This window comes from Polyergus mexicanus, unplaced genomic scaffold, assembly GCF_030449975.1.
Source record: "Polyergus mexicanus isolate NDT 795.1 unplaced genomic scaffold, iyPolMexi1.0 SCAF_13, whole genome shotgun sequence".
In the NCBI taxonomy this organism is placed as follows: domain Eukaryota; kingdom Metazoa; phylum Arthropoda; class Insecta; order Hymenoptera; family Formicidae; genus Polyergus; species Polyergus mexicanus.
The window spans coordinates 8,454,513-8,480,232 of NW_027223333.1; the positions used below are offsets into that span (position 1 = coordinate 8,454,513).

The 25,720-nt window shown below is 34.2% G+C and overlaps 2 protein-coding genes across 10 annotated transcripts in view; one reads left to right on the forward strand and one right to left on the reverse strand.

Moving 5' to 3' along the window:
• LOC138938969 (nicotinic acetylcholine receptor alpha7 subunit) overlaps positions 1-25,720 on the reverse strand; it is a 170,381-nt gene that overhangs the window by 142,730 nt on the left and 1,931 nt on the right. The gene's annotated exons all lie outside the window — the stretch shown is intronic.
• Positions 1-25,720, forward strand: part of Zir (dedicator of cytokinesis) — a 169,258-nt gene that overhangs the window by 121,038 nt on the left and 22,500 nt on the right. For 4 of the 6 annotated variants that reach the window (XM_070306385.1, XM_070306387.1, XM_070306388.1 and 1 more), the window contains 2 exons: positions 17,772-17,947; positions 23,789-24,083. The exons of the other annotated variants lie outside the window; for them this stretch is intronic. The gene's annotated coding sequence lies outside the window, so the exon portion shown is untranslated. The remainder of the gene's footprint in view (positions 1-17,771; positions 17,948-23,788; positions 24,084-25,720) is intronic. 6 annotated transcript variants of the gene reach the window in all.

Below are 25,720 nucleotides of genomic sequence, written 5' to 3' on the forward strand. Positions count from 1 at the left end.
ATATTTATATTATTAATATACATATTAATGTACATAATTTAAATCGATGGGGAAGAAAGATAAATAATATAAATGAATTTTGCAATTATTTCGGGCTGCGTGACTCCGAAATTAGTATAATTCTTGAGTTACCTTAAATGATGACAAAAGGTGAATGCGTCCGAAAATTTAAATCTTTTTATTAAAAGTACCTTCGACCGCAGCTTTTAGGCACTTAATTAGAGGCTCTTTCAGACGATCGCTAGTAATGTCACCAATTAAAAATAATTATATCGTGCTTCTGGTGCTCCATCTAACGAATCATGATCTCCCATTAAAACAATTTATGCGCGATTACAACTCTCACGCATGAAATCTGTAAATTACCTTGAATGTAAGTATTTCTCGAAAAATATTTTTTTTTTATTTAGAATGACGTGAAATATACATCTATCTTTTGTTCTTTGACGTTATACCTTTTCATACAAACAAAGTAAAAAAATAAAACTGAACATTAGGGGCGACTTAGATTTTGAAGTTAGCATGATAAAGTTAATAACCGAATTTATGATAGTTATATTTATACAATAATAAAGTTGTTTCATGGTACAACATGAATAAAAATCGGATGCGTGGGTAAATGTGTCGAAAAATTCTATCTAAAATTACTATTACTGTCAAGCTGGATGTTTTTTTTTTTTTTTTTTTTTTTCTTTTCTTTTCTTGTGCATGCATCTCTTTCCTCGAACACGTTATACATGACATGAAAAAATTCTAGCGCTAGGTCAAACAATTTTTTCCGCGCCTAGATATCGTTTGATTTAAAGCAAAGCACGTACAAGAATGCAAGAGGTAACGCGGAAAATACAAGTCCCGTTTCTCCTGCTTCCATTTCTTAACTCTCGTCAACGTCGACAGACTCGATGCGTCTCACGTCGTTACGTCTTTCGCATTGTTGCATTAGATCAAATCATTTTCCTCACCCGAGACTTTTGCCCACTCCACTTTCGAGGTCGTACAACGTAATCGGAACATCATGTAAGAAACCACACTTCCATATAAAGTAGGTTTTCCGACCGATAATTTTCAGAAATGCTTTGTACGTGCGTTGGTCTGGCAAATCGAATTTGTATTTTCCGTTTCGCGTCTTCTAACTTCTATATATTTATACCCAATAGCGTGTCAGCTGTCGTGTACTTGTAAGAATAGAGAAAGAAGCGTTAAAAAAAAATATAAATTTTCTACATTCCGAATTGACATATCTGTTAATTGCATCTGTATGAAAAATGTAAAAGCTGTTTGAGTTTAATCAATTCGAATTACATAAATCGAACGAGAGATTTATAAATATGAAAAGTTAAATAGACGATAGAGAGATTTATAACTATGCGAGAATGTTTTCTTTACATTTTAAATATATTCACGTACTTAGGAGATTCTATAGCCAAACCAATCAAAAGCATTATTAGATAAAAGGAAAGAAAATTATCAATCCAGCCGATTTATAAAATAAAATCAATACCCCATTTTGGGTATTCATATGTGGAAGAAACTTTGGAACGTCGGAGGACGCGTCAGGTCGAAGGTAAGAAGGGTAGGACGCGGTTGCTGCTGCTGCTGCAGCAGCATTATCAGCCTTTTGTTTCGCGCAAGCATGGGACGCGGATATCGCGAAACAATGCGCGAGCCTCGAGCAATGTCGAGGAAAGGATCGTGCTCTTGGAAAAAAAAGATAGACCAGCTAGAGAGGATGAGAAATAGGCACAGAAATATCGCAGAAAGTGAGATACATAGAAAGAAAAAAAATAAGGGAAAAATTAAACAGAAAAAAAAAGAAAATAACAAAAATATAATCACAGCTTCCAGAAGAGAGAGCGATGGAAGACAAGGAAGGAACAAAAAATGCTAGAAAAATAATTGTAAAAAATAGTAAAAGAAAGAAAGAAATGTTGAGAAGATAAAAACGAAAAAGGAGAAATAAGAGGAAGAAAAAGAGAGAGAGAGAGGGGGGGGCTGTAAAATATTGATATAAGAAAGCAGAAAAAGGAAGAGAATAGAAATATCTGCAAAAAAAAATTAGATAAAAGAAGATGACAAAAGAAGAGTAAAAAACATAGTAGCAATGACAAGTAGAATGAAAAGCGAGAGAGAAAGAAGTGTAATTCTCAGTGACAGTTTACAGAAGCAAATAAAAATAGTAGAAGACTCGTGAGAGAGAAAGATAACTGTAAAGCGTTAACAAGTGGCGGGGAAGATAGGAGATAAAAAGAAGTGATGACAGTCGAGCGAGAAAGAGAGACGAGACAGGAAGACGGAAGAAACACACGAGAAAAACGACAACATAGAGGCATAGAGAAACAGAGCGAGAGAAAAAGAGAGAAAGAGCGTGAAAGTATATCGCAAACGATATAAGACGAACGAGCGGAAAAATATCGGTCTTCAATCATCCTTGCCTATCCTCATCCACGTTTATTTCCCGCTAGGTTCCTGCCCCTTTTTTTCGCATTCGATATGAGACGCTATGACGGAAAGAGACATTCGGTTTCAAAATCAAGCACATCGTTGCCAGTCGCCAAAAACCGCCACGCGACGAATCGATAATCCAGTAGGTCACGTCGGCATGGAAAACTGTGCCAAAGTCTTTTCTTTCCCGCTCTTCCGATTTCTCTCTCCTTCCTCCTGCGTTTCCCCGTGCACACACCAACGCGGACATTACCTTCGCACTAAAAAAGGCTTTGACGTCCAGGTAAAAGCGAGAGGATCCTTACTTCTCGCTCGAGAAAGAAGGATACGTCATAAGGATAAAAGCATGAAAACCTTTCCTCTTTTCGATGGGAAAAGTACGGCGTAAGGATAAAAGCGTAAAAATCCTTCTTCACGGTAAAAGAGGGAGAGAGAAAGAGATCAATGTAAGGATATAAAAGGATGAACATTTTTTCATACGCGATGAGGAAGGGCTTGATATGAAGGGGAGGATACATGAGAACATTAATTGTTTGGTGGCAAGCGGTCTATTAGAGGAAGAATAAAAATTGGTCGCTTATTTCAAAATTATTATATAATACATTAAAAAAAAAATATATTTTTTTATTTTTATTTATTAATAATACTTAATCAATTGACCTATATATTGATAATAAATATGACACATTTCGAGAATTAGATAATAATAAGATATAAAAAAAAAAAAAGAATTTAAAAAAGAGAAATCTCAACGCGATATGAATACAAGTACTCTTTTTACTCGCTGCGAATTGACCGACTCGAAAATCGTAGCGATTTATCACGCTGTCGCAAACGAGGCCATCAGGTGTGCGCGATGTAACGGGGATGCAAAGTTGCGCGCAAACTCTCTCAGTTACCTCATCACGGCGGTAACAGACACATCAATGCCTCTCTCTGACAAAGACGGACTTCGTGGCCGGCACTGTCGACCGGAGAAACGCAGATATCAACATCACCCCGTTTCTCGCTGGTGCACGGAATGCCTGTTTTTAGTAGCCGAAGGCCAGACATACAGAGCGAGTCGAGTGAAACGAGCATGTGTTGAAACATCTCGATATATAGAATAAAAAAGTGTCAGTATTATCGATTCTCCTACGAAACATTGATAATACAGAGATGTGTAATATAGAGAGATAATATTAATGTCTCTTATATAATCAGATATCTCGATAATTTGCTTCCAAAATGCCTAAGTATTTTCGGTATTGATTCTCAACCGACTCGAGAACTATTATAATAAATTAATCAACTATATAGAAATGTATATATTTATGTGTATATAAAAACAGTTCTAATATAACAAAATAAATTAAAAATTACTTAATGAGATAAATAGCGAAAAAAAGGGCCGAAATGTCGCCTTTCGCGAGTAATGTAATTCTTTTAAAATAAATATTTATACGCCCTTAATACTGCGCTTGACTCTTTATGCCATTTTATTTCGATATTCTTAAATAGCGAAAGATTAAAATAAAAGATTCTTTTCTTGATTTAGATTTATAAATGATCTTAAAAGATTTAAATGTGCGATTATTAAATCAGTAAATTGACGAGTGACGGGAGAAGTTAACGTGCTGAAGCAACGAAATAATATTAACTCTCGGCGCTGCTATCTGCCATATTAGTTGAATTGATTGCGAACTCCTGTCACGTAGCACATGAGTGTCGCTTTCGCTTATTCCATCCTCGTCGGGTCCCTTAGAATAGCTTTCCGAGCGCGCGACCACCGTTGAATCCTACGAATTGCCGACGTTATGTGATCAAAAGGGCGCGAGCTATCGTCGATCGCTGATCGCGCAAAAAAGGACACAGCGACATTTTGCCATTTCGGCAATCGAAGAAATATAGGCTTAATGCGACGACGAATAAGAACGAACGTTCGCAGGGGAAGAAGGTTGACTTAATCTCGTGATAATTTTAACGCCAATGTCAGCACAATACGTTTTATTGAATAGTTTGTTTAGCTTCCTCTTACTGAAATGCCACTCGTTATATGAAACCGTTATATGAATACACGTTATATGAAGATAATTAACCCGACAATAGTGATTTTATTCTACAAACATCAAGGATACAACTTGTATTAATCGTACAAGTTGTTGATCATCAATTAAACAATAAAATAGCAAGATTTAGTAACACGTAAATGAGTCTGCAAATTATATAGAAATTAAATAAATTAGAAATAGAATAAAAAGTTATATATTAGTCTTATATGGAGTTATATATTAGTCAATATATGGAGATTTATGAGCATTTACGATAGAAACGGCTTGCCACATTTTTCCCTTGCGTTTCGGTTAAAATACCCCAAACACGCAAACGATACAGTTAATTTTAACATGTTAATGCGTAAATAATATATTCTTTTTTACGGGGACAAAAACGGGCACAAGATTTTCCAATATAAAAAATAATATAATTTTATATAAATCTTAATCGGGATATTCTATTTTTTAAAAGCAAATGCGATAAATAAATTTCTTCTATAAAATATCGTATCAAAATTTTTGCTTTGTCTTTGAAGACGCGCATCGTTGTTGACATTTAATAATGTCTTGACAAATCCAATTTTGAGGGAGACTCGTAATCACATAGTTGGATTTGAAACGAGAGAAGAAATACGATATCCATTTGAAAAGAAGAGGCTATTGTGCTTTTCCTCGCAAGATGTACTTTGCGATCTTTCTCTCTCTCTCTCTCTCGAAATGTGTTTACGAAAAATAGTTACTATTCCGGGAATAAACTCGCTGTGAAAAGAATACTAGGACTTTTGTGTATGCGAAAAACACACACGCCGTCGATTCTTATGAGATACACCGCGAAAATTTGTCTATCCCTCGACATATAACGTACGTAATGCTTGTACAGAGTTTGTCGTGTTATCGCGTGTTTGTTGTCCTGATATTCACTTCAAATGTGCTCCGACTTAATGAAAGGATCCCGAGATGAATCAAGAAATGTCTAGACCCTTTATATATGACAGATAAAAATGATTCATACAACAAAGTATTTCCACAAGAACTCTTCTAAATATCTTATCTCGCAAGCGTTTTCTGGCAACATACATATATTGCTCCAGTTATAAATCATAAAAATATCCGTGAAAAGCACCCCAATATTACCGAATATAATATATAATTTATTGCAAAAACGTTTACCAAGAGATACTATCAGTTCCATCGATTTGTTCCATTGATACTGACATTGTAATTTGTAATCGAGAAGCAGCAGGATAAATTCGAAATAAAAGATATTGTAAAACTGAATATCAAAATTTTACATAAAAAACATAATAATTTCTTTCTTCTAGTATTCAAACTTTGATTTGATCATGTGATATATATATATTCTATACGTGTGTATGTCAAATGAAACACGTATCACGACGTTAATACATCGCCGCGACGAAAAGGCGAGATGTAAGCTGCGTAATGCATCATTGCTTGCATACGTAAAACGGTGTCTGCGTGCATCATATTGTTGCCGAACTTTTCCCTCAAACAGTTTTGCTTTCGCAGCGAATTGCTATTATGCTCACATATGGCTATCGGAAAGGTGAAAACCGCGTCGAGGGGAGTTAAGTGCTTTGATCTGGCTGGAACTTATAGTTATCCGATAAACGACGAGAGGAGTAGCTTTCCCGCCAGGGAAAGGGTTCAAGTCTCTCCGCGTCTCACGCTCCATCGACCACCTTCAAGGATGGTAGGTTCTTTTGTCGCCGTCGTTCAGCGGCCGGGAACTAGGACTAAATTTAAGAATAGGAACATGGAGCGTTCGCGGCTTCGCGCGATGTGGCTTCTCGCTCGGAAAATATTGGCCCTTTAACGAAGCGCCTTAGTAATGTCACTTTAGGAACACGTCGCTTACCTGCAAGCTACAGCTCGATTTTTTTTTTTTTTTTTTTTTTTTTTACGCACAAAATTAGAACGCGCCACTCCCAAACGTATCTCTCTGTACTTTCAGTAGTATAGAAGTAATTTTGACGCGCCACATAGTTGTAGATATCCAAACTCCGAACTAACTCACCGCTTTAATTTATTATAATTAGTTAAAGCCGACTTAAGAACGGCAACACAACACCTGTCACTCAAAGTAACCCGCAACTCACGTTGGAATCATGCATCAGACAAGACACTCGGTATATAAGACATTAACGTAGAGACCACCTCATAACCGGAAGCGCATCAGGCTAATACATCACGACGTTCTGCGGTCGCTACAAGACAACCTTAGCTGCATAAGATGTTAGAGAGATGCTTAAAGATGTCTTATGCTTGATAAACTAATTGAATCCGTTATCTTAAAAGCGGTATTTATATGAATAATGTTTCGAAAATACTGAAACGTGCACATCATTCTCCACAATTGATATATATACTTTGAAGAAAATGCATTTCTTAGATCTAAATTATTAACAAAAATTTATTGCTAGGTAATATTAAATTATGATTGGGAAGAGGAAGAAAACGGTGTAGATAAAGAGAAATGCAGGAAACTAGAGAGAGAGAGAGAGAGAGAGAGAGGTACATATATACATATTTATATGTATAATCTAAAATATATATACTTTACGCGATAATAAATTTTAGTACACTAACAATTCAAATCCACATTCAGTCAAATATATTTCATCAAAAAAATATGAACATGTTTAAAATTTATTAAGATTCCTCATAACTATATATTATTTGAATTTTAAATTAAATATCTTATTTAAATTTATTATGACTCACGCAAGCGCGTACTTATTTAGCGCAGCTGTTTGCCTCTCTCATCCCACATTTCCAGCCATATTTTACGTCAAGTGTGCGTTCAACGACTATTGTGCTTTTACAATTTGGTTCTCGCGATAAATAGCGCCCTTATTGGTGTAAATTATCTTGGCCATCGGATCCCGTTCACTTTGTACGTGTCGAGGGGCCGAATTGGCGCCGCGAAAAGGGTCGATGTGAGAAAAGAAATATATTTGCGCTAAGCCCACATCGAGTCCTTAATTTTTAAAGGCTGCCATTCAAGTTCCTAAAAGACGAGCGGATCGACGCGGTCTAGGAGAAACGACAACGTCTTCTTGAGTTTTCAGAGCGTTAAAACTGCACGAGAACGCTACTAGTTTAATTTGAATCCAATTAGTACGGTGCCGTTAATGACAAGTCGAGATGTATCTTGTAACGAGTTTTTAGGGAGGTAAATTGTCTCGTAAGACAAATACCCGCGCGAGAGAAACGTGCGTCGACTAAATGTGGCAAATTAGACTGATGATCGTTTTGTTGTCTTAATAATATTACGCGTAATGTGTGAAAATTAATTTAACAATGCTAAAGCATCAATATTGTAATAAAAATTTAATTAAATATTGCTTTTTTTTCACAGCTCCTTTATTTTATACATTTTTAATATTTATTTTGATCATAAATATTTTTTTAATTTCGAACGCGATGCATTTTTTTTATAGCAAAAATTATAAAATTTGTTTATATATAATATATATAACAAATCGAAACGAAAATGATCACATATCTATCAGTGATCTACAAAGATATAACGCACATTTTTATAGAATACAGAATAAGTTTGCAAATGAAAGCGCGTGCGTATTAAATTGATTGATCCTTATTATCAAACTTCATCTTTCAATCAAGAATAATACTTTTGGGATTTACTGATATATCATGAAAAATGGAAGAAAAATTTGTCTCCATCGTAAGACGTGAGATTAACGTGAATTCTCCAGAAGAACGCGGTTTGAAATCTAGATTTACGTTCGATCTTTAATCCGGTCTCGTTACGGAAGGTTTATTTTCTCGTCGAACGGCTCACAAGGAGCACGAGAGTCGTTCGCCTTTAAAGAAGCCAGTCTATATAGAGCGAAGAGCTTTCGCTCTTGCGACCTTTCCAATCACGTATCCTCTCTACCTGATAGCAATAAATTGTGTGAACGAACGTAACGTCCTCCACTCGTAACGCGGTGGACATCGGCCCTTTAGTGCTGGCCGGTGTTCAGCCGTGAATACAAAGCTCCTTTAAAAGGGCCACTGAACAGGATTTTATCCTGACGACCCGTGAATCGGTTTCGGATTTTGAAAGGAAATATGGTCTAAGGGAAGAGCTCCGCTCTAAAGTGAGAGCGGATGTAGCCGATCCAGTATATAAAATATTTAAATAAAAATTCTAAAACATGAATTTTCTTAGTAAGATCTTAGTAAATTTCTTCAGAGATTTCTCTACGTTGCGAGAAAAATCATTGTTATAAATCAATAATATTTTTATGTATAAATGTATGTGGAAATCGCTCTAAATACAATATATTATGCAAAAATGGCGTTAAAAAGAAAATCTTAAATTTTTCATATTTACATTATCTGTTTATCTTATTTGATTTGTGGTAACATTGAAAAAATTCTTTGCATATACAGATTCCAATAAATTTTTTGAATTTTCTTTATTTCCAAATTAAGCTAAAAATACTAATCTGCTACTGCATGTACAAATGCGCAGTAAAATACAAACCAAGCATTCCTAATGAATCGAATAAAATTAAAAAATATAAGATTCGTTTTTATATCTCTCATACTCGATTCTTGAACGGCGGCTTTATTATTTCTACCGACTGATATAACGTAGTTCGTAGTCTCAGATGCATCAAAATGCAACGGATCGATTCATATGACGGTGGACGTCTTTGAAAGACTCCGCCGGAAAAACAGCTCCGGTCGGTCAACGACCTCGACTACTCATGCGTCAGGAAATTACTCAGCTTTTACCGAAATTACTAAGCAAAATGTTGTCCGATGTTTACGCGAAGTGCATTATGAAATTACAAAATGGCTACGTTTAATTCTACTTGATAAGAAACATAGGAAAAACTCTCTGATATTGAAATATATATGTGATAATATAATATAATAATACAGCGATTATATAATTAATTAAACTACAATAAAGATTTCTGTATTACAGCTTTCGAGAATATAAAAATTCTTTTTTCGTTTTTATATGCCAATTTTTTTTGTCATGTAAAATTTGCAATTTAATTTTTTCCCGTATCAAGTTTTACAAACGTATCCTTGTTATATCTACGATGGATATTTTGAACGAACATTTAATCACACGTGATATGATTGTTGAGATGATATGATTGTTGAGATATAATCGAGTAACATTTAATTGTATATTGCTTTCAGTTAACAATTATTTCTCATTTGTTTTGTATATTTATTTGAAATATTTTGCATAAATTGCGCGCGATAGCAATATATGAAATCTGCATAAATATTTATCACATGTATCGAAACGATTAATCATTAACAATTCATTACTTCTCGGTTATTAGCATAAAATTTTAACATTCAATATTTATATAAAATGTTATCATAAATCTAATTCAAGAAAGCAATGGCACTCAAAATTGCTTTTATTTATTTCCTTTCGAATGTGACGAACTAATTTTTTTTCTTTTCCGACTATTACGATCAATGAGTTTGTTATTGATTTCATATATCTCGAGATAGACGAAGAATGTGATTTTTCCACTTCAATCATAACGCGATGTAATGGCTAAGATCGAAACGTTTTTACATTAGTTCAGTCAATTTTTCTATCTTTCAATATAATAGATTTCACGGACTTTAAAACGTCAATTTATTTTCTCCCGACATCGAGGTTTTAATCATAGTATCTTTTACCATAAATTTTGTAATGAGAAATAATGACGAAGCTATTTAAAAAATGTCTTGAATAATAAAGACCAAAATGTTTTTATCGTTAGTCAAGCTAATTTTTGTACCTAACAATAAATTTTATAGATTAAAATATGTTATATTTCGTATTATCAAAAATCTAAGTATGGAATTCTTATATCGTGAATTAAATAATAATAAATATTAAATAGAGTTATTTGAAAAATAGATTGAAAAAGTTTAAAAATAGATTAAAAAATTCAAGTTTGAAGAAACTTTGTTGGAAGGAAATATTATGAAGGAGAAAGATAAATTTCCGCCGCAAAGTCGTTTAAAAAGAATGCTTTTACATTGCACGAAACGAAATATACATAAAAGTAATATTAACAAGATATCATTGTATCTGATGCATTTACATCTTAATCTACATGTATCAAAGCGACGCCAAAAATGTTAAAAATGTATACGAGAGATTTATCTTAGATTATTTTTAAATTGAAAGATATATAATAATTTATTGAGCATGTAACATAAAATTAAAAATCGAATAAAGTTAAAATTTTTGAAATAGAGTAAGAATTTACAATGGATTTGTTAAAAAAAAAAAACAATAAAAGTTAAGCATGGATGGCCGCAGATTGCAAATTTACAACTGATTCAAGCAATATAGAGTTGTAGCGCGTTGAGAGATGATGTAGAATATTTTTCACAAACAAAACAAATATTAGTAAAATCTTTTTCATGTCTTCTAACGCGGAATAAAAACGTAGAATAGAAATAGACGAACTTTCGACAATTCGTGAAATTGCATTTTATAGAAAAAGGAAGAGAAAGAGAAAGGAAGAAAAGACAAACTGTTTTCGCGGTCTCGCAGATGCGGGTAGACTAGGAAGAGATCGATGACGCGCGGCCTTCGCGTACCGCGCTGAAACGGCGATGAGGAAGAAAAGGGCAGCGCGCGAGGGCGTATAAAACTTGCAGCCGCTTCTGTCTCCAAGGGTGTCAAGGGTCGCTGACTCCCCGGTTGCTGCTGCTACTATTGCCGTTGCAGCCGGCGAGAGTCGCTCGCTCTCGTTCCCGAAGACGGTCCGCTGCCATCATGCGGATCGATCGTTCGCGGCACCGCGGGCATCGCGCGCTTAAATGGACGAACAGATAGACAGACACGCGGATTGCAGTCGAATACACGCCCGGGCAAAGCGGAATGCTCCATCCTCCGTTGTGGCTGCGAATGCAGCTGCGACTCTCGCCAAGGCGACTCCAGGAACGCCGGAATTAAAGTCGGTCTGCGCTATTGATAATCACAAAGTCATCTATCAGATAGATCTCTCGCATATATATTTTCGATTTCTTTTACATTTTTGCCATTTTTCGTCGTCGCTCAGGCATCAGAACTGTTCTATTTAATTCTTTTTCCGATTTGTTAATTACTAACAAGTGATGATTATTATCTCTTATATATTTTTTAACATCTTTAATTTTGCTTTAATTTATGGAAATGTTAAAGTAAATCGATTCTAGATACACCGACATTAATTTCTTAACTCATAGAAAGTTATCTAACAAGCAGAGCTTCAAACTCTGTCAGAAAGAATTTCTTATCTTATGAAAAGCGCAGAGAAAAAAATTACAGGTCTATTCTGATCGTCCGAAGCAGGAATACTTCAATTTGACATAGACAATTCGGATGGCATAATTTTAGTACAACAAACTTAACTGGAACTTCAATGAAGTTCTAATAGCCAAATTCCACTGCAAATGGCTCTTTATATCACGCATATCGATATTTATTATCGTGGGTCTTATGTAATGCGTTTCTTCGATATAGAAGTTATCGGACAGCGCTAAATGAGCGGCAGGAGAAATGGTTGCGTTTTATCGGTACAGTGCTGCAGTAAGCTTTTTTCGAATTCCGCGATGACCTCATTCTTCGCGCGTTACTTTTTTTCCTACTAACAATGAAAGAGAGACGAAGTACATTCAGCGGATGGATGGTACGAAAAAACGAAGATTATGATCACTTTACATAATATCGTTCGTCGAGTTATTAGATTTAAAAAAATTTTGATAATAATCTTTATAATCTCTCTCCATCTCTATCGAAAAATATACATATTACGAAAAATATATACGTAACAAGCGATAATTCGTAATATAAAATCGATAATCAATCTGCGCTTCCAGTTCAGAAAGTTGGCGGAAATATATATACATATATATATCATTAATTAAAGTTCGTGAATAAATATACTGTTTCTATCAAAATCCAGGATTATTTGAATATTCATAACTCTAAGCTTGTAAGATAAAAGATACATGGATTAAAAGAGAAACTAAGAATTTTTGAATTGAAAATCGAATAATTTGTACTTAAATCTATATAAGAATCTAAATTCAGATTTCGAGATTCAATAATTTAGATATTCAGAAAAGAAGACAGTAATCTTTTAACAATATATTATATAAGCGTTTAGTTTAATTACGAATGATAGATGTTTATTTAAAAAAATTTATAAGTATCTTCTTTTATGATCGCTTAAAAAATTATAATATAAAGAGCAGAAAAGAAGAGAGATAAATAGAGAAATGGATATATATATATATATAGATAAATATAGAGAGAACATTATATTGTATACTCGGGGAGAGACAGATCCCTTAAGAGCACTAAGCTACCCACTATACCTCGGTTATATAAACAGCGTGAAATTACCATCAACGCGATACACGATAAGATACGAATAAATAATATGGCTAATTTATATGCATTAAACTGAAGAACATTTTATTACATATATATGTTGTTATACTAATCGTCTTTTATCTATTACAAATAAAATTGACGCTGACCATAATATAAGACGACGCATATAAAATCTTTTTAAATAATAAATTAAAAATGTATTTAATTTCAAATATAATTATTTGTTACGGAAGTTTAATTGTTTATTTTAGAAATATCTTCAAATTAAAATTGAATTTAATGACAAATAATGATAATTTCCCGTCATACCCGTTAAAAAAAAAAAAAAAAAAAAAAAAAAACTCGAAATTCATCACTAATTCTACTATCATTAATGCCATTAATATTTGATCTGGTAGTAATGGCATTAGAAAAATTCCACATGCATGAAATAATTGCTATAGATAAATTTCGTACGCTGATTACACATGAGAATCGAGATAAATGCATTAACTTAAATATGCTAGGATGCATTTTAATTTGAGGAACCGATAAAAAAAGAAGCGAGGAGAAGAAGAGCGCACGCGAGGGACAGCGAGAGAGTGCAAGGCAGGAGAAAGAGACAGAAAGAGAGAGAGAGAGAAAAGGATTGCAGAGGGCGGCAGCTGGAGGGATGCAGGCGCAACACGTGCAAACCACTCGGCGGTTTTACTCGATAGAGAGAGAGACATTAGCGTAGAATCGATAACCGGTTCGCTTTCGTATGGCTGACAATTAAATTCTCGTATGAGCTCGGCGGTCGATGAACGGCGTCCGATGGTTGCCCACTCTTGCCGTTCTCGTTTCATCCCCCTATTTCCAACTACCCCTTCGATCCCCGCATGCATCCGTTCACTTATCTCACGCCGTTTATCAATAGTAAGCGAAAGATGCGGCTGACAAGAATCAAGTATAGACTCATATATGTTAAATAAATTACTTATCATTTAGTGTTTGGGGAGAGTAGTGGTTTATCGATCAACAGCGGTATAAAAGGTGTCTAGATAATTATTTGTTGTTTTTTTATCTTTTGTTATTTAATATTGTCAGGAGATTAATGAAAATTAGATTCGCTATTATTATAATCAAACGAGAGTCACCGAGAATAGCGTCTTGTTTCTCATTATGCGCTTCATTAGTAATACAAAAGAAGATATTTGAGAAAAAGAGTCGAGTTACCTTGGATGACTGATGGATTTCCTCGTAACATTTAAAGAATTAAACGATCGGTTTTTGAGCTTGACAATTTCCAATACTCGATTCGCAAATCATGCAAATTGTGATGAAAAATTAAATTTGAGTGTTGGAAGAATCATAAAAAATTTTTTTTTATTTTGTCAAAATTCTAAATTATTCGACTTTTACTTTTTTTTTTATGAAAGATTTAACTGTTATATTAAGTGTCAAATTCGCACTAGCGGAAAGGAGCGTGCAAAAACGTCAATAACGAGGGAAGCGGAGTGAAATGATGGTGTGTGACATTCGATGGATAAATACCGCAGCGCCAGTAACTTTTACATGTGTGACAGAGAGAATGAAGAGAGAGAGAGAAAGAGAGATCTATATATATATACATATATATCTATAATCGTATCCATGTCGCGCACTCTCACACCTATTTACGACCACTTCAGATCGAACGATGTCAGATTGCAAGCTGTTGCACGTGAACAACGATAAAGCCTCTTCCAAAACTCGCCGAAACTAACTGTTTGCTTATATTGCCTCCCATTACTGGTTTCCACATGAAACTTCGACGAGACCTGTCGTCCGGACGACGGATAATTTTGCGATCCCGTTTAGAGTAAAATAGTAACCGAATACATTTCACTAGTATGTAAAATCTTAAGTTGTAAAGTTATACATTTACTATGAAAATTTTTATGTAATGATTAAAAAATTATTCTCTAATGTTAAAAAAATTGAAAAATTTTTATATCATAATTCAAAAAACTTCTTTAATGAGCTCTAATAAACTAACATTTCGAAGAAGGATTCTTTAAAATTTTTGAAAGAACGAGAACGATGTTGAGACAATTACAGACTTTGGGTGCAAATTAAGAGATGATTCATGATATTGCTATTATCAGCAAATCATGGCCACTTGTATGAATAATACAGATCTTGCATCGACAAGAAGTACTTTTCTTGTACTTGCAGCAAATGAAGACACAAGGTGATGTAGATTATTAACAGACATTCGACCTAGAATTATTTAACACAATTGTCGGATCAAATTGTCTGATACTTATTTTCGTTCGCGTTGTTAGACAATCGGGAGATTGCATGATTATAATGGGCAGCTTTATACGGACTTATAATGTTTGAATGTTCTTATAAAATTATTATGCTATCAGTATTGAAATAATTTTGTCATCGGATTGGAGGATGAAAGATTAAGATGACTGTACTAAGATAGTCGTCTGATTGAATCGATTAATTATCTTGCATACTTCCAAAAAAAAAGAGAGAGAGAGAGAGAGAGAGAGAAAGAGAAACATATATTATTTCATTGTTTTAAAGTGCGAACACTCCCATTTTAAGAAAAATATATATTGGTCAATTACATATTCTTATTCTTGGACAATTTGAGATAAGTTTTATATTACAATGAAGTTACAATGGATATTTATTTTGAAAAGATATTAACTTCAAACGATGAGTATACATGACTAATAAATATAATACATTTCTCGTTTATATAAAAAAATTAATATTTTAAAATTATTGCAAGATGTTCTTTGAAGTTACCGCATGTGAAATTTTTACATTTGTCATTTTTTAATGTACGATTTTAAAATATAAGATTTTATATGCATTATATGCATTGTAACTTATGTAAGATATATATCACTTTAAACAAATGTGTGGAAATCATTTTAGAACAAGTAACGGTGTGTGTACTGTATCTTCACTATAAATAATCTAATCTGCATTGCCATTTAATCTCTGACGGATCTCTGCGACATAAATAATCGCAAAAGGAGCAGCGCTCTTTGGTCCTTTAATAGTTTGATCGCGAGAGATAATTAACTCGGGCACTAATTTGCCCGGCAAGATTGCTTGCCGCAAACATTGAAGTCGTTTCTACGCTAAGCCCTCCCATCGTGTTTACCCTGTAATTCGCGATACATACCATTTAGGAAACACGACATACACAATTATCCAGTCAAAGTCGTCGGCACGCCGTTTAAGATGGAAGCCTCGACCGTTGCCGTCTCGAAACAAATCCAATCAAGCGGTCTTTACGGTAAACGCTACACGACAACGCCGTATAACAATGTCTGATTATAGGATTGATTACTGGAAGTAATAGATAACAATGCGCGGTATTATGGCCAATTTCAAAAAGAACCTTCCAATTTGCTATAAAATCAGTTTTCATTGAAATATTCAGTTAACGCTGACACTGAAGCTTGGTTGTGTGATCATAATTACTCTATCTGACATTCGAATACCGAGAGAAAATGTAATCATCTGATTGCTACCAATTAATTGTCGGTATAATATTATAATTTTTAATTAGGATAATCTCACGTGTTAATTTATTATACAATATATTGTATCATTATTAGAGAGAGATTTTTATTTTATAAGTGAATTCAAAATACATATAGTATCCAAATAATCAGATGTCAAGGCCGAGTCATTAAACACAGATGCTATATAATACAATATTATTATACATATTTCTCGTAGTATTTATGTCGCTCTTCGTATAACGAATCCGATAAACAATAACTTAATACGTGATCATTGAAAACAGTAAAGGGAGAATCGTGTACCGTACAGTAAATGAAAGAGGCTGAAATTTTATACAATCAGTTGGCAACTTTTTTAACTGACGAGAACCGGAATGAAAGTCAAGAGAGAAGTTAATACCTCTACGGAGAACAATATAAATATTACAAAATATATATTGTAAGTATTTTATATAGTACACTATCTAATAGATCGTATTAATTTTGACAGCATTATTTTTCTCAGAATTTTTCTAAATAAAGAAATAAAAATTTATCTTTTATCGAAATGTATATGCTTAAATATGTTAATATAGCTATCGTGATATTTCTCTAACAAGTAAATTTTTCTCGGAGTAGAGAAACTTAACTAATGTAACGTTATATATCTTTCGAGAGTTTCGCTCGCTCGCCGAAGCGATCCGAGATCTCCTTGATATCGAGATCGCCGTATCATTTCTGCGAGACGGCAACAACGGCAAGAGTATATCGTTATTAGCGGCGAAGTTCTAACGATTCTACTGGCAGATGAGGAGCGAGGTCGCAGTACGCGGTCAGACACAATAGCAAGCCGCTATGTTGCGTCGGTTGAAATAGTTTAGAACATTGTTAATCCGAAGCCGATAAAAGCCGCGAGACATTCTCTGCGACAATGCCAATACCTGGAAAGACAGAAAGCGAGAAAGAGCAAGAGAGATAAGAGAGAAATAAAAATCGCAAATTCACACGACAGATTTGTTTATTATTTAATATGCATTATAAAAAATTAATTTAAAGATAATGAATTATTTCTACAACGTGTATATATTATATATATATATATATATTAAATAATTTGAAAAGGAGGAATTGTATAATAAAAAGCATTAACAATTATCAAAATAATTCTCCATTTAAATTAATTATTTCAATTAAGATAATAAATGATGTATGATAACCTTTTCTTCTGGATTATAAGAATAAATCATAGAATCAATAATTCTATTTAAACATAACCGTTCGCCTTAAATATATAAAAGATAAAATATCTGAACATTTATTTAGAGTAATTTTATCTGAACAATATAGCATATATTTGATGCGCGCTAATATAGGGTATTCCCGATAAAAAAGTTGAAATTTTTTTTTTGTTTCTTATATAAAAAGCCAAGAATGGCGAAACAAATGGCAGAGACTATCGTCGAAGGAGCTCCTCGGATCTATCGGCGTGTCTTCCGTTGGGATGGTCATGTATTCCAGAACGAGCGCGAGATGTGCTCGTATAATATGATAATGACGATCTGTATGGTTCCATTGCACAGCAAATGAGATTCGCAGTTAAGGTGAGCCAAGTTTCTCAGTGTTACAATACTTGCCGCGAAGTGATGACTTCTAGTCAGAATATATCATCGGTATATAAAGAGAGAAAGTAGTAAAATTCCATTTTTCAGAGGAATAGTCGAAGAGCGTAAAAATTTAAATATTTTTTAAAAATGGGAATGTTATTGAGCGCTAATTTAGCATGATAATACATTATTCTTTTCAAAGAGATTTTATATACGTATATGTAGAACTTAACCAGTATCTATCTTAATATAATTTAGTCAATTAATACAGCTTGGCTAATTTTTGATATTTTTCCTCAAAATAGATTGAATATAGTTTTTTTTTTTTTTTTATTAAGCTCCTTTTATTAAAATAAAAGAATTAAAAATTTTACATTATTTATATTTAGATATTTAACATGAAATTTTAATTTAAAATAAAAGAAATCACGAAAATATGTCAACATGGTAAAAATACTGAGGTCCGACTTCCATCAACTAAAAACATATGAATTATTGCTAAAAATAACTCCTGTAAACTTATCATCCCTTGTGTTGCGCGCAAAATTTCCTTCTTGCCGCGTTGTAATTTTATTTTATCTTAAAAGGTTTATTACACGTAATATTTTATTTTACATCACTGCGAATAGCATAAACCCTATGTCGTGTCAGATCTAAGAAGCTAGTAGTAAAAGCGCGCATATATCGGACATTTGAATTATTCCGAGTTTATTATATCAAACTATACATCAAGCAGGGATGCGCAGTGTTTCGCAATGATATAAAACGTTTACGTTTAATATTTTCAATTTTTCGTAATTTTTAAATAGGTTAAATTAATTGCCTTAGTTATTCACTCTATATCGAGAGTTTCTTAGAGCTACAATTTAATTGTTGCTGGATTCCGTTTCATTATAGTTCATTCATTACAAGTCCTTGTAGTTTCGACCCTTAGACCTTTGACCCTTTTGTTTATTCATTCAAAGATCCTTGGACATTTGACCCTCGACTATACATTTTCATATTCGGTTCTTTATCAGCATTAAGCGTTTCATCGGGATTCCGGCGAGGGGCCAAAAGTCATTACTACATTTGGTTCGGCCTCCTAACGAATTGTGCCTTTCTCTCGCTCGCAGGCATCACCGAGAGACAAAGAGAGACAGAAAGAGAGAGAGAGAGAAAGAGAAAAAAAGCGAAGTTTGGGCGTGTGCATTATTGACAACACCAGGCACACGCATTTTCGTCGCAAACTGCGATGAGCAGGCTCGTAAAACGTTTCAAGTAGCTAAGGGCTAATTTCGTCGGGGCAGCGTTTGGCACAGTTTTCATTTCAGACGTACACGATCGCGCGTTCGCTCATGCAATTCATCAAGAGAGAGGGATGGAAGGGGAGAAAAAGAGAAAGAGAAAGACAGATGTAGAGAAATAGAGAGACAAAGGGAAAGAGAGGAATAGAGAGACAGAACACACTCGAAGGTATATCACGAAGCGGAAAGATAAAGAAGATAGAGAGAGGAAGAAATTGTCCGCTTTATGTTTGGGAACTGGCCATCTCCATCGCGAAACTTTGCGCAAACTTTTTGCTCGTCATCGCAGATTCTCACTCGGATTCGACGACTTTTTACGCGGGGATAAAAGGGGATATGTAATATTTAAACGACTGACTTTGTCGGAGATCGACTTACTCTCTTTTCCGGTTCAATGTTCGAGAGACAATGAAAATTGAAATTGCCGATCTGCGCCAGTTCAATTTGTGTATCCTCTTCGCAGTCTCTCGAAACGAGCCTTTTATTTTCGCTCTCGTAATAAAACACATATACATATATACCATCTTGTCATCAAATAAATGAATTAATCGGCGATCACATAAGGTAAATGTCTAAATGGCCGGAATTGTATTTTGTCACTAAATATCTATTTATATCAATATTTCTCGTCAGCATATTAATTTTCTAGTTATGGTCGAATACTGGGCTGTGACCTATTTCAGCTGTCTGGCCATTGGTACACTGACGCGTTCCATTACTTATGTAAATATTTAATTAATAATTGAAATATATGGGTTCAAATAATTTTTTCTTGCTTAAGGGAATCTTAAACTTTCGATTAAATGCAAATATTTATATTAAAAATCTTTCTAATATTATAAATTGTATTATTTGTGACAACCTACGCTTAAACATCCGGCCACTGGGATATTTACCTTAATACGTAGAACATTTTTATATCTCAATATGAAAACCTTCTCAGCGCGGTTCGTAAAAATTATGTTTTAGCTAATAATCACTTAATGTGCAACTTTAATTAATATATATATATATTATACTTGGAATTGTTGATCGATTTTCATATTTATGGAAACTGAATAGTAATGGCGCATTAATATTCATCCGACGTTATTATCATGATAAGCAGCCTATAAACAATTAATATAAATAATGTAAGTAATTATCACCCGTTATATTATAATACTACAAATAGGGGTCGAAATTATACAAGCCCTTTAAATAAATCGAAAATCTAGTTTTCACATATCTAGTTTACATTAATTATTTTATCTAAGATATCTATTATCTGCAATATTTTACATAATTGTCGTAGGCAAATTAAACGTTATTAATCGGATTCCTCATCGGGGCGTAATTATTTTTCTAATCTGCCAAATATCACGAAAAGACGTTATTTATACGAGATTTCGCGATATTTCGAGCACCGATATTACATTTGTCTCGTGCGTTTATATAGTCTTGCTACTCTGTGTAATTGAGAATTCTCGAGGGAGATGACCAGTTTCTTTCAATTTTTTTTTGTTTTTTGTTTTTTTTTTTTCGTTGGCGGACGCCTCCGCGACGCAGACGTGCGAATGCACGGATATACGAGTACGTGCGAACGTGTATGTCACGCACGTGCGAGCGTGCAGTGTCCTCTTCCTCGCGGCTTCCACATGGTCGATACTCTCAGCACCGTATGCCCACATGTTCGCATGCCCCCGTATTTGCGTGCACCTTACAGCTCGCGCAGCATAGGACGTCTAGGGATGCTTTATGATACCTAAACAGTATCGATACTTAGCTCATAATTCTGATTATTTTGTGTTTATTTAACCGTAACATTTAAATATTTACCTTGATATTAGAAACGGAATATCAAGCGTGTGTTGTCAATATAGTGATATTTATATATTTTTCAAAGATAGGATTATGAGATATGGATTAGTATCGATACTTGATATAGTTGATATTGAGTGAGTAAAAAATATCAAGATTTTGTGAATTTTAAGCATCCCTAGATTCGTCTGGAGGGGCAGCATGACGCGAGGCGATGTGGCGAACGACACATAAATCTGCGATCGGACGTCGCGCAATGCGCGATGAATCGTACGGGTTCTTTACATTTTCGTAGTAAAGCGAGATTTTTGACGAATTTTTTTCAAGAACGATATAGATGTTACCATTTATGTATATAACAGTTTATGAAATATACAGTTAAGAGTCTCTACATTGAAAGAGAATATCGAGTAAGTGGAAAAAGTTTCCAATAATCTGTTGGAAATGCTTTATTAAAATATATATTTCTGAAATTGTATTCAAAATGTATCCGTAATAACTTCTAATGTTTTAGAAGTTGCTGGGAAAATTCAATAATTATTAATTTGATAAACACTAGAAACTTGTATTTATCCTACAGTCTCGATTCTTAATTTATAATTCTTTCACAGTTTTTAATAAAATATTTTTTCAACTAATATATATATATATGTTTATAGGAATTTTTTGAATCTCACTTAACTTTCTTGAAATATATTGTAGAAATTCATTTTATGCATTATAACGGTGATGAGATAGAAAGTATCTTCATCACATTCTTTTCCATTAATGCACATTTGATACTACAATATATCCTATTTTTTAAATATAATCTTATTTATTCTCTTGAGAGATATTATAATCCCGTTATCTCCAATATACCGGAGGCACAAAATATGTTAAACCAATAGGTTAAACCAAATAGAAAGAATATTTTCTATGATCAACATAATTTTATAAGCTACAGTGTATGCAAATATCTCTCTTTTATAGAGAGTATTTAAGACATATACGTAAAATCTTATACGTAAGATAGAAAGGAACAAAGAAAGGGAGAAACGAGGTATGGGTAAGAGGAAAAGGAATAGCTAAGGATAAAATAATTTGCGACGCGAACATATATGTCCACCGGTTATTTTGAAAGTAACTTTACCAGTTTTAGAAAAATTTAGTATGCGTATGACACCCATAACAGTTGTCTTCGTTATTTTTTACTAAAGCGATCGCATCGTGTTTCACCTACGCACATACACAAGGAGTGTAAAAAAATTTAATTTTTTTTATCGAAAAAATATGTAAAATACTACACAAAATAGTTCTCCGTAATATCTTTTACATTTAATTTTATTTGAAGAAATCTTTATCTTGTTTGAAAGTATTCTTTAAGTGTATCCGAGATATACTTCTGAAATGTGACTATGCTTCGAATGAGACGAAAGAATGTTACGAGCGACATCGTTTTGAGATACGCAACTTTTTAAGAGAAACTTTTTCAAGAAACGTTGAGATTCGTCAAGCGAAGTGAATCCCTCCGCAGGGATTTTTCTTGAATGGACTTTTGAGAATGTCTGAAATTTTCAAGCAACAGAATGGTTTCTCCCACAGATGTTCTTAAAGCGGATTACACAAAAATCTTGGAGAATTACCGGTAAACTTTTCTAAAGTTAAAAATAACAGAGTTAACCGAACTTTTAAGATATCACTCTGTCTTTGCTTAATAATCTCTATCTTAGTACAAATGACGCGATCGGTATAATAATTACAGATTACAAAGTGAAAATATTATTGCGAGTAAAAAGATAAAAGATATGTATAAGGTAGTTATAATTAATTTTTCGCATTTTTTTTAAAGACAGACAATATAAAAATATCTGCGTTTAAAACTTCTAATCGCGCGTTCGGATATGACATAAATAAAATACTAATAAAAATATAATACTGTTTTTCCATGCGTATTAAATTCGCGAATGATTGATATACATTCTTTATGAAAAGTTACATAATGTATCGCGTCCAGAATATTTTCTTTAAATGCGATCTTTTTTAATTGCTTGCGCAGCATCCAGATTAAAAGGAACTACATTGGTCCGAAACACTTTGTACGAAATTAATCCTTTGGGAACCAGTAGTGTCTCATTACGAAACCATCTTTTCAAAATTTTGCTTCGAGCGAAATGGTAATCCCGCTAAATGAAAATGGAGATGATTACAGTATTAAAATATTGTCTCGTCAAAATATTTATAAGAAAGCTTGAGCAAGAACTTTGATCAAAGTCTTTTATGCTATTTCTCTCTTTCTTTGTTCGCTATAGCCGATTACTACGAACGCACGATCTGATGCTGCGTAGGTGGATACGTCAGCAGTTCTCTGAAATTTCAACAGGCGTAATTATTCGCCGAAAGCACGAAAATAAACGAGTGCTGCATACAACGTAGGATTGTAATTAATCAAACATGGAATCTCCTAATCCGCATTTTTGATGGACCAGTCGACACCAAATGAAAGAAAACTAAAAATACATTTGTAATTTCAGAGCGTGCGCGCACACATATACACATATTTTTTTTTTCTAAAATTTTCTAAAATATTTATCCTTCAAGAACGAAAAGAGATATTGAGAGAAATTAGTACAATTCTTTCGTAAAAAAAATTAATATATTCTCTAATATATTTTCTATAGAAAGCAGATGAAAAAAGGTGGGGAAGAAGATTATTAATTATCTTATTGATATTTTAATAATAATCGACAAAGTTTCTATTTATTTTGTCTAGAAAACTTTTCACCTCGCGCACGGAAGTTTCGTTTTACATCTAAAGATTTCTCTCGAGGAACAATCGATCGCCTCGACTAGACGAAAACTCACATTAATCACTTCGAGAAGGACACTCGCCGTGCTTTCTTGCAGCGTGGGATGACCACGATTTTTGCAACCATTTTCCATTTCGATTGACGACGTCTGCAACGGCGCCGGATGCACCGCGGTCAACAACTGCGGTGGAATGCTAATTAATCAACACGATAATACGTCATGGCAGAACCATCTCCCGACACGCGTGGACGAGATAGGTAACTTACTAATTTACATTTTACACGCGACTAACATGCACAATTTGGTAGCGCGAATCGAGACAGCTTTTGACGTGCCGCGACTGCAGCGTAATGTTTCCATTCGATTTCGATCAATACAGACCAGACATTTATAATAGAATCTTCGTGTTGTTTGCGAGCGTGAAAATATTCATGCATTGCAATTCACAATCGAGACATAATTGAACGATATTATTTTTAACGGGGACATTTTAATTAATTAACGCGCAATGTGCGACAACAGGCATTTCTGATGCGTTAACATCAAGTGGAATTCGCACAAATTTATTACAACCGCTTCTGATGAACGGTAATAACACATTTAAAACTGGAAGGAAGTCAAAGTCAAAATTTTTAAATAGACTTTGCCGAACTAAATGCTCAGTTTTCATAATAACAATTTAAAAACCGCTCGAAATACGCGCGGTTACCGTTTTATAATTATATTTAAAGAGGAATTCACACACATCCACACACACCCGCACACATACAGCACATACACATGATAATTTACTTCCGAATTATTTTCTACTTTTACAAATGCATCCTAAAAGTAAGTATTAGAAGAGAAGAGGGATAAAAATTATGAATTTTTCATTATTTTTAAAAGAATTCTCTATAATATCTGTTTTATATTAGTCATTACGACAATCTGAAAAGAAATCTATTTTCTTAATTCTGCAAACTTTACATTTCTAGTAATGAAGGGATAAACCCATCTTAAGAGATAACAATTTTTATATTCCTATCAATCAATGGATGAATCTATCTCAACGATTTTTGTTCTTCCATCGCTCTCCACGGGAAATACGGGAAAAAAGACGACGTGAATGACAAGATGACGTGCGATTACGCGTCAGTTGGGGTCGATGCAAAATAAGCCAAAAAAAAAAAAAAAAAATGCTATCGGTGCAACGCGCAAATATTTACGCAACGCCGATTTGACGGCATGCGCGCACATTTTCGATTCCCAGCTGGTGGCATCAACGTGCCGTTAACGAGGTACGAGACATCGCGTCGCTCTGGAAGCGTCGCGGGTTGACGTCAATATTGAAATGCCGCGTCCTTCCCTCTTCTCTTCCTCTCCATCTCTGCCACCCTTCCGCCCTATTCCTCCTCCCGGGATTGCGGCGCTCTACATCTGCCTGCTCCATTCAAAGCTAGAAACGAGCTCGCACCGATCTCGGAAGCAAGAGAGCGATGTTGAAGAGATGAAGGATCGCGTGTGACGAGCACCCTCACGTTCGCGAAAGCGAAATTCGATCTCCTCCTTATAACCCGGATGGCAACCTTGAAGAAATTTTACCGCCCGGCAGCGGTTTTTGGGAGACGAGGCTCGAATATGAATTCGACGAGCATTTTCGCGAAATAGAAACTCCCTCGTAACGTAAACAACGAAACAGGAAAGTTGTGCGGGAAGTTTACTTAGCTACAGGGAATCGCGCTCGTAATCCGAACAACAATGCTAAAAAGATTTCTCAAGAGATGTCTCACAAGAGAGATGAAGAATTGACAAGCATACCCGTCTGAAACTCGCTGGTTGCAATACCTTCAAACAATCTCGAAGAGATTTGTTTACGAGAAGAAGCCTCATGTTGAATTCCGGAAAGAAGATT